Source organism: Somniosus microcephalus, chromosome 24, assembly GCF_052327205.1.
Source record: "Somniosus microcephalus isolate GS21.2 chromosome 24, FLI_Smic_1.0, whole genome shotgun sequence".
In the NCBI taxonomy this organism is placed as follows: Eukaryota; Metazoa; Chordata; class Chondrichthyes; order Squaliformes; family Somniosidae; genus Somniosus; species Somniosus microcephalus.
In genome coordinates this window covers 23,604,970-23,615,410 of record NC_141010.1, presented here as the reverse complement: position 1 = coordinate 23,615,410, position 10,441 = coordinate 23,604,970, and positions in this window count along the sequence as shown.

The following is a 10,441-nucleotide window of genomic DNA, read 5'->3' as shown; positions in this document are numbered from 1 at the left end:
AGGAGGAAATTTAAACTAAGATTTTAATTATACCGTGGATGTTAATGGTAATTTTCCAACAAATTAATTTAAAATGAAAATGAACTAGTTAACTCTTGCTGACCAAGAGGGCAGGCTGAAGACCTGTCCACTGACTGCTACAAATGTACACGGAACACAGAAAGTTAACATGCAGGTACAGCAAGCAATTAGGAAGGCAAATGGCATGTTGGCCTTTATTGCAAGGGGGTTGGAATACAAGAGTAAGAAAGCCTTGCTACAATTACAGGGCTTTGGTGGGACCACACCTGGAGTACTGCGCACAGTTTTGATCTTCTTACTTAAGGAAGGATTACTTGCCTTAGAGGGGGGTGCAACGAAGGTTCATTAGATTGATCCCTGGGATTGAAGGGAATAATTACTAGTCCTAGCCCCTCTAGGGCTACCCCGGAGCAGGTGTATTCCTCAGACGTTCACTTTCAACTCAAGTTTGAGGTAGCCAAATCCTAAAGATGCTTAATTGGGTCTAAAGGTCCAGACTATCTCTCCTTAAGGAAAGGAACAACCTAAAGATGTTACCGTCCTCCAGATAGCACTTTTAATAAGTTTAGCTAGACTGTAACATTCTGGATATTATGAGGGTCCGGAAAACTCCCCCAGGATTCTGCAACTCCTCACCAAAGCGTGTACAGAGATTGAGTTTGCGAGTTTGATACAGAAGTATTATGTGAGACAATTCTAAAAATATATAGATTTATTAAAGAACTGACATGTAATTACAGTTGGTGTTTCAATCGCAACATTAACAGTTCCAAATACAAAAAGCTTACAATTCTATTATCAGAAATCCTTATTCTCAAATCTTAACTTTGCTACAGTTTTACAGTTCTTAGTTTATTCCAGGATATTCACCAAAATCAAATACAATACCTTGATCCCCGAGGTACAAAGAGTTGAAGACTTACAGAGCTTGCCTCTGAAGCCGAGAATCGCTTTGCCCCTTTACAGTGAATCTATCATCCCATTTGAAAGTTCAATTTTTATACCCTTTCTCAGTGGTATTTCCTTTGAAGTTTTCTGCTGATGTAAACTAATTATCTCTAGTCATTTTTCTGCTGACCCCTGCTATTTTTACAGTTAGATCAGCTGGTAGCATTAAAAATGTCTCTACCCTTAGGTGTTTGAAGCTTATCATAAAAAACGGTGTGGAGCAGGTGCATCTATTTGATGTCATTCTTACCAAAGTCTTCTGTTTGTGTCTTTTTACAACGTGTAAATTAAAAACACCTCAACCGGGTTCACCATTGTCTTCTTTCCAAAGCTTCAGACTATCAGGAACCTCCAGCCTCCTGTTTCAATAAGGCTACTGATTCAGTGTCAAGAACGTATCTTATCTCAATAGCCTGAATGTTGTTCACAGCTTTTCCATTGTTGAGGCTTCCAGATTTCTAGACCTAGTGTGTCATGTTTTAATAAAGCCAGAATTCTTTTATAGAATGGTGCATTTTCCTGAATAGGTATATTGCTTATTCCTTCACAGGATGAGTGGGTTGTCCTATGAGGAGAGATTGAGAAGATTGGGCCTATACTCTCTGGAGTTTAGAAGAATTAGAAGTGATCTCATTGAAGCATATAAGATTCTTACAGGGCTTGACAGGGTAGATGCTGAGAGGATGTTTCCCCTGGCTGGAGAGTCTAGAACTAGGGGGCATAGACTCAGGATAAAGGGTCAGCCATTTGGGACTGAGATGAGGAGAAATTTCTTCACTCAGAGGATTGTGAATCTTTGGAATTCTCTACCCCAGAGGGCTGTGGATGCTTAGTTGTTGAGTACATTCAAGGCTGAGATCGATAGATTTTTGGACTCATGGGGAATCAAGGGATATGGCGGGAAAGTGGAGTTGAGGTAGAAGATCAGCCATGATCTTACTAAATGGCAGAGCAGGCTCGAGGGGCCGTATGGCCCAGTCCTGCCCCTATTTCTTATATTCTTAGGTTACTCTATAGCCAGCCACCAGAATGCAGTCGACCATGACCCAGATATTGAACTCTCCATCTTCCTCTCTGGAAACGATTATGTATTTTCCTACTCTTGCACTTCCATTATTAGTCAATAAGAATGCATAAGCAGACAATTAAAAAAATTCACCAAATTTCTCCCCGCCCGCTCCACCCATCTCTCCTGAAGGCATCAACTTCACCCCAGCCTGATTCTATCTTCCATCAATGTCCAGGCTAACAGACTTTCCAACAGGCGCCACTGGCCAGTAATCAGGAGTGGGACCCCTGGTTGTGTGGGACCTCTGTAGCCCAGGGTTGCTGAGGAAATTGCAGCACCTTGATTACTGCGCTGGCTTAGATCACTTAATTCAGCACTTACTGAGGATCAAAGGCGGGACCTTCTGCTCTGACTCATTTACATGCTGCTTTTATCAACAGGGGTTTAATTGGAATATCTGATATCGTATTGCTATCGGAGTGCAAATTTGCATGGTATTCCATTTCCATATATGGAAACACACAGAGCCCCTTGCTCTCAGTCAGCCTGTTTACATGATAGCTGTCTGTAGCGGCTTGGTTCAATCCGTAATGGGAACTGCTAGGCAGGATTTTTCAAATGTTCCTTTTGTTACTGTGTTCTAATGTTTGCGAGCCCAGTCAAAGTACAAACTGTTCTACTTATCCGTTGCTTCTCAATTGCATGTAAAATTGATGTGGTCTAATTATAGACATTTCTCAAATGTTCTTTTAGCTTGTAGCCAACAGAGACGGCTTGCACAAGGGTCGGAGGAGTAGTTGGCAAATGTGACAGACTACACTGTTATTTTATTTTGTTCCTGTAAACATTGTACTACCTGGCCTATTTTCAACTTGAATGTTTACCCTTTTGGAAACAATTTGGGCTTGACTAAGAGGCCCACGGCAAAAGTGAGAAATAAACAAACATATATTCTAAAGGAGCACTGACATTCTTTAAAATTGCATGTTAATCCTTTGTTTGTTTGTTTGTCAAACACGGCGATATGATGATGCAATTGGCAAGAAAACATATTGCCTCACAAAAGCATAACTATGGCCACAGTGTCATTAGCCAGTTCTAGCTGGTTCTAAATGAATGTAGAGTGTCAGCTGTAGTTCAATGGGAGGCACTCCATAAACTTGAGTTCATCCAAAACTCTGCTGCCCATGTTCTAACCCGCAACAAGTCCCGTTCACCCATCACCCATGTGCTCGCTGACCTAGATTGGCTCCCAGTCCGACAACGCCTCGATTTTAAAATGCTCATCCTTGTTTTCAAATCCCTCCATGGCCTCACACTTCCCTATCTCTGTAACCTCCTCCAGCCCTACAACCACTCCAAGATTTTCTGCGCTCCTCCAATTCTGGCCTGCTGCGCATCCCTGATTTTAATCGCTCCACCGTTGGCAGCCGTGCCTTCAGCTGCCTAGGCCCTGAACTCTGCAATTCCAGCCCTAAACATCTCCACCTCTCTATCTCTATCTCTCTCCCCTTCTTTAAAATGCTCCTTAAAATCTGCCTCTTTGACCAAGCTTTTGGTCACCTGTCCTAATATCTCCTTTTGTGGCTCGGTGTCAAATTTTGTTTGATAACACTCCTGTGAAGCGCCTTGGGACGTTTTACTACATTAAAGGTGCTTTACAAATGCAAATTGTTGTTGTATTAAAAACAGTGCCTCTTTAAACTGGCCAAATGCTGCGTGGAAGCTTTCTATGATTAAAACGTCCTTGTTGTTTGTGTCAAAGGGCTGTTTAATTGGGGATTTGTGCACATGACTATCAGAAGGATGGGAGGAAAAAACTGAATTAAAATTCCAAGCAGCTTAGAGTTAACCCTTTCCTGAACAGAAATCTAAAATCAGGTTTCAACAAACTATATTCTATGGTGAATTACCCTATTGGCAAAAAAACACCAAATGGCTTCGACATTGCATTTTGAAACGCAATGTACTGTGCAACACTGCTGCCATGCATTTTATTCTACATTGGTTGTGAGAGGGATTCTGTCAAATAATGTCATTTTTCGTCTTTATAAGTTTTTCCCCACACCTCCCGTTGGAAGTCTTGATGGTGATTACAGGGGTGATGTCACAACTGAAACTAACCTTGTCCTCACCCAACATCTGGAGTGAGAATCCTGAATGATCTTCCTATTCTTAACCCATGAGTGCTGAGGTTAATTGTCACAACCCTGCTTGAGATCAGTTAACTTAGTACACATCGGAATCGAAGCTGGGACCTTTCCTAGTCTGTACAATTTCGCCATTCACTGGATACATTTGCTAAGCCATATTGAGATGATTCTATTCTGAACTAAATGTTTGCCTTTAATTTCTGCATCATTGTTTATTCTTTTCCTCACTGAAGTTGATGGCAAGTAGAATATAAATCGCTACTGTATCACACTGTTTTGCTGATTTTACCTTGGTGAGTGGCTATTAGTACATACATGCTTACACTGCAAGAAAAAAAGTCATAATAGCAAATCTCTCAGGACACTCAGTCTTACTAATTGGCCTGATATGAGATCTAAAATTGCTAAGCAACTGTTCAAGAGGATTGAGGGTGGCCTCAGCACTGACCTTTTAAGCAACGCCTATCCTACCATCACTGGTGCAACTGTGGACATCAATAATCAGCAATTGTCTTTGATGTGCTGCTTTGTTCAGCAGGATTCTTTGCCACAACTGGAGACTTTCTTTGGTGTTTCTTCACAGTCCGTGTCTTAAGTTTGACTGCTTGTACCCAGTCTTGCATCTACAGAGACTATGCAACAGGAAAGGTGTATTCAAATTGAAGGTGATATGTGGTGGAAGCATCCAAGCCAGTTTCGCTAGGATATTTGTCCCTCTCCCGCCTAATGAGAAGGCACCTGGCCTCTTCTTCACCGTTGAAGCACCGCTGAGATCAAGAACTCATGGGCGTAAACCATATTCTACCAGTATATGATGCAGCCCCTTAGCGCCATAATGTGATGTACCACTGCCTACCCTACCTTACCCATTCTCTACATCTGCCGATTCTGGGTAACATCTCTCAAATTGTGTCCAAGCATATATTTCAGATCAGGTAGGGAACTGATCCCAAGTTACCTGGCTCAGGTTAAAAGGGAGCCATTTGCTCCAAAAAAAGAAAAGGAGGTTGTTGATGTGCCTCAATAAATCCGAGACTCGATGTTAGCGAAACAAAACAAGGCTTTTATTGACTTAGAAGGTAACACACAGGAGAGAGGTATCTTCCATCCAGAGCTCTGCCGTACTGGATGCGCTGCAGGCTGGGCCAGCTTACATAGGGGCCAGGTATGGGCGGAGCCCTACACATAGTACAATACAATGGGCCAGGTATGGGCGGAGCCCTACACATAGTACAATACAATGGTGAGGAAACGGAACAGAGGTAAGGGAAATGAAACTGGAACCAACCACAGTCACAGGCAGTGATGAATGGAATATTTCATCACATTCACCCCTTCTATAGATTTAGTCTGTTCAGGGGTTTGATAGTCCTCTACGACCGACGTGGCTGTTGTGGTGCCGCGGGTGTCGGCTAGGTGTCCCCGGTGGCCTCCTGGGCCTCTGCCGGGGGTGCCGCCAGGGTTGTTGAAGGGGTAGTTGGTGGGGGTGCCGTTGGTCGATGTTCTTCCGGGGGTGATGAAAGAGTAGTGGGTGGGTAAGAGTTGCTGTGATCGTTGTTGCTGCTATTGTCATGGTTGTTGTCGTTACCGGCTGGGGCGACGTCTTTTATGGACACGGTGTCCTCCCTTCCGTCGGCGTGCCGGACATACGCGTATTGGGGGTTGGCGTGGAGTAGGTGCACTGGCTCCACGAGAGGGTCCGTCTTGTGGCCCCTCACATGCCTTCGCACGAATACCGGACCTGGGGTGGAGAGCCATGACGGCATGGATACGCCTGAGGTGGATTTCCGGGGAAAGACAAACATTCGTTCATGAGGCGTGGCATTAGTGGCAGTACACAATAGCGACCGTATCGAATGGAGCACATCTGGGAGGACTTCCTGCCAGCGGGAGATAGGGAGGCCCTTGGTCCTTAGAGCTAGAGTGACTGCTTTCCATACTGTCCCGTTCTCTCGCTCCACTTGACCGTTACCCCGGGGGTTGTAGCTGGTGGTACGGCTCGTGGCGATCCCCCTGGACAGCATGTACTGGCGTAGCTCTTCACTCATGAAGGACGCCCCCCTATCCGTATGGATGTAGCTCGGCATACCAAACAGGCAGAACAGGCTGTTGAGGCATTTAATGACCGTGGCGCTGGTCATGTCTGGGCAGGGGAAGGCGAATGGGAACCGGGAGTATTCGTCCACAATGTTCAGGAAGTAAACATTGCGGTCGACGGACGGGAGGGGGCCCTTGAAATCTAAGCTGAGCCGCTCAAAGGGCCGTGTAGCTTTGATTAAGTGGGCTCTATCTGGGCGATAGAACCGAGGCTTGCACTCAGCGCAAGTGCGGCAGTTCCTGGTCAGAGACCGAACTTCCTCAATCGAGTAGGGTAAGTTGCGGGACTTTATGAAGTGGAACAGCCGCGTGACCCCTGGGTGGCAGAGGTCGTTGTGGAGGGTCTGTAGCCGATCCCCGGTGGCGCTGGCACACATCCCTCGTGAGAGGGCATCAGGGGATTCGTTAAGGGCCCCTGGCCGGTAAATGATGTCATACTCGAAGGTGGAGAGCTCGATCCGCCACCTAAGAATCTTATCATTTTTGAGCTTCCCCCTCTGTTTATTATTGAACGTAAACGCTACCGACCGCTGGTCGGTAAGTAGGGTGAAGCGTTTGCCGGCTAGGTAGTGGCGCCAGTGGCGCACTGCCTCCACGATGGCTTGGGCCTCCTTTTCCACGGAGGAGTGTCTGATCTCGGGCCCCTGGAGGGTCCTCGAGAAGAAAGCTACGGGCCGCCCCGCCTGGTTGAGGGTGGCCGCCAAGGCAAAGTCAGACGCATCACTTTCCACTTGAAATGGAGTGTTCTCGTCCACTGCCTGTAGCGTGGCCCGCTCAATATCCTGCTTAATGCTTTTGAAGGCGGCGTGGGCCTCAGCAGAGAGCGGAAAAGAGGATGCTTTCAAGAGGGGGCGGGCTTTGTCGGAGTAGTTGGGGACCCATTGGGAATAATAAGAAAATAACCCCAGGCACCTTTTCAGGGCTTTGGGAGTGTTGGGCAGGGGCAGCTCCCGTAGGGGGCGCAATCGGTCGGGGTCTGGTCCGATTTCCCCATTCTCCACCACGCTGCCTAGTATGCAGAGGCGCATGGTGTTGAAAACGCACTTGTCCTCGTTGTAGGTGAGGTTGAGTTTTTGTGCGGTTTTCAGGAACCTCTCGAGGTTCGAGTCGTGATCCTGCTGGTTGTGACCGCAGATGGTGACGTTGTCGAGGTAGGGGAAGGTTGCCTGCAAGTGGTGGTCATCGACCATGCGGTCCATCTCCCTCTGGAAGACCGAGACCCCATTCGCCACCCCAAAGGGGACTCTGAGGAATTGGTAGAGGCGTCCGTTCGCCTCGAAGGCGGTGTACGGGCGGTCCTCTGGTCTGATAGGGAGCTGGTGGTACGCTGACTTGAGGTCGATGGTGGAGAACACCCGGTATTGGGCGATTTGGTTCACCATTTCTGATATGCGGGGTAGCGGGTAGGCGTCTAGTTGGGTGTACCTGTTGATCGTTTGGCTATAGTCGATCACCATCCGTTTCTTCTCGCTACCCCTTACCACTACCACTTGGGCGCGCCACGGGCTGTTGCGTTCAATAATGCGCTCGTTCAGGAGCCTGTCTACCTCGGTCGCGATAAACCGCCTGTCCTCCCAGCTGTACCTCCTGCTTTTGGTCGCTATTGGCCGGCAGTTAGGGGTAAGGTTCGCGAATAGCGAAGGCGGCTTTACCTTCAGGGTAGCCAGACCGCACACTGTGAGGGGCGGCTGGGACCCACCGTACTTGAGCGTGATGCTTTGGTGGTTGCACTGGAAATCCAGGCCCAAGATCACGCTCGCACATAGATTCTTCATGATTAATACTTTAAAATTATCATATACAGTTCCGTTAACGGACAATTGTACCGTGCAGTAACCCATAATGGTCGATGTCTGGGTTTTATCAGCCATAGAGATGGTACCCCGAGTAGGGACCACCTTTAGGGAGAGTTGTTGTGCCAGTTCAGGGTGGATAAAACTCTCCGTGCTTCCACTGTCAATTAAACATTTAACCCCGCACCCGTTTACCTCGAGGTCCACCATTGATTTGGATAGCGGGTGCGGCCTGGTCTGGTCCACTGTGACCGATGCCACTGTAGGGCCCTGATCGAGACAAGATGGCGTCCACGCTGTCTGCTCATAAGATGGCGGACCCCACGAGGTCGGGCAAGATGGCGTCCAAGATGGCCGCTCCCACGGCGCACACGCGGCGGTGGCGGGTTTTCCGGCGGGGTTCCCTCTGCACACCTTCCTGAAGTGGTGCCTTTCGCCGGGCACAGGTTTCTGGTGTGCTTCGGCTGCCCGCAGAAGTAGCAGTTGGGTCCCCGACGCGTCGCGGCTGTCGTAGGGCTTCTGGGGGGAGAGCGGGGCCCCGACGGTGTCGGGCTGCCGGGCGGGGAAGATGCCCTCCAAGATGGCGGCGCCCTTGGTGCGCACGTGGCGGCGTGGACGGCGCGGGCTGAAGAGTAGGCGTCCGAGTTTCTCTGGGCCATATCCAGGGATCGCGCTGTGTCCGCAGCCTGTTTCCGGTCCAATCCCGTTTTTTCCAGCAGTCTCTGCCGGATGTAAGTGGAGCTGAGGCCTGTGATAAAGGCATCGCGAACAAGCTCGTCAGTGTACACTGTGGCTTTTACATCTTGGCACTTGCAGTCTTTGCCAAGCGTTTTCAGGGTGCCTAGGAACTCCTCCACCGATTCCCCAGGTCGCTGTGCGCGAGTAGCGAGCAGATGCCTAGCATACACCTCATTCGTAGGCTGCTGGTAATGTGCCTTTAAGATGTCGCAGGCGGCCGGGTACGTGTCGGCGTCTTGGATGAGGGGGTAAACCCGGTGGCTTACCCAATTCCGCAGAATTCCGAGTTTCATACTCGCAGCGTCCGTAGCGCCTTTGACGGCTGCGGAATTGTCCAGGAAGAATTCCATACACATAAACCAGTGTCCGAAGCGTGCCGATGCGTCCGAAGCATGCTGGTCCAAATCCAAACGTTCGGGTTTCAAGAGTTGATCCATTGTGTTGAAAATTAAGTCAATAAAATTGATGTGCCTCAATAAATCCGAGACTCGATGTTAGCAAAACAAAACAAGGCTTTTATTGACTTAGAAGGTAACACACAGGAGAGAGGTATCTTCCATCCAGAGCTCTGCCGTACTGGATGTGCTGCAGGCTGGGCCAGCTTACATAGGGGCCAGGTATGGGCGGAGCCCTACACATAGTACAATACAATGGGCCAGGTATGGGCGGAGCCCTACACATAGTACAATACAATGGTGAGGAAACGGAACAGAGGTAAGGGAAATGAAACTGAAACCAACCACAGTCACAGGCAGTGATGAATGGAATATTTCATCACAGTTGTTTTCATGGAACCTAAACAATCATTTTCTCTTTGAATCTATCTATCCTGATCACAGAAAAATTGACCTCTTTTGTAAGCTCTGGCAAGTATGATATCCCTATATGACTAAGAGGAAGTGCCATTATGAATCCATAAATATTGAATGTACATTGTATTGGTGTATGCATGGTACAATTAAATTTGCTTCAAAAATCAGGCAAACTGAACTACATGAGCAGTACAAGAAAATGTGGCCATTTGACAACAATTAAATCGTCTTTACATTACCCTGTTCCCAAGCTGTCTTTTTTGTCACAGAAGTGTAACCAGATTTCTAGCAAACAATACTGTACCTTTAGTACTTTGGAGAGCTTCTTTTCATGTTTAGATGGAAGATAAGTGGCCTTATTTGCTACAGAAATGTCAGTTGCCTCTCTGGTACAGTCAACCCCAGATAAACGCAAAACTCATGCAAGTTTAATCCTAACTCAAAGAGACAATTTTCTAAAGCTCTGACAGCAGAGCGGGGCCTTGCTGGTGACGAGTGTGGATTGGAAAATGGCCACCATGCTTCACATGCCCAATTCATGGTGTGCCTAGTTTTCCAAGGCACAATTTTGAAGGGAGCAAAGTGTCAAGAGAAACTTGCATTTCCATATGTAAATTATGCCTCATCATAATGATAAATGAGAGGGAAATGGGCCTGGTCTGTTTGGAGCATTTCTTAAAGCAAGGTTGCTGTTATTGCATTGAATGTTGAATTCTATTTTTTTTGGCAGTGACCATTCCCTACTTGTGCATTGAATATCCTGCATTCTTTTAACTCTGGCTACATTATTGTCTTTTTGTTGAAACCACTGCTTAGCTGCAGTACAAGTTGTAGCTAACAAAGTTAAGATAGAAATCCCTTAGGGCATTC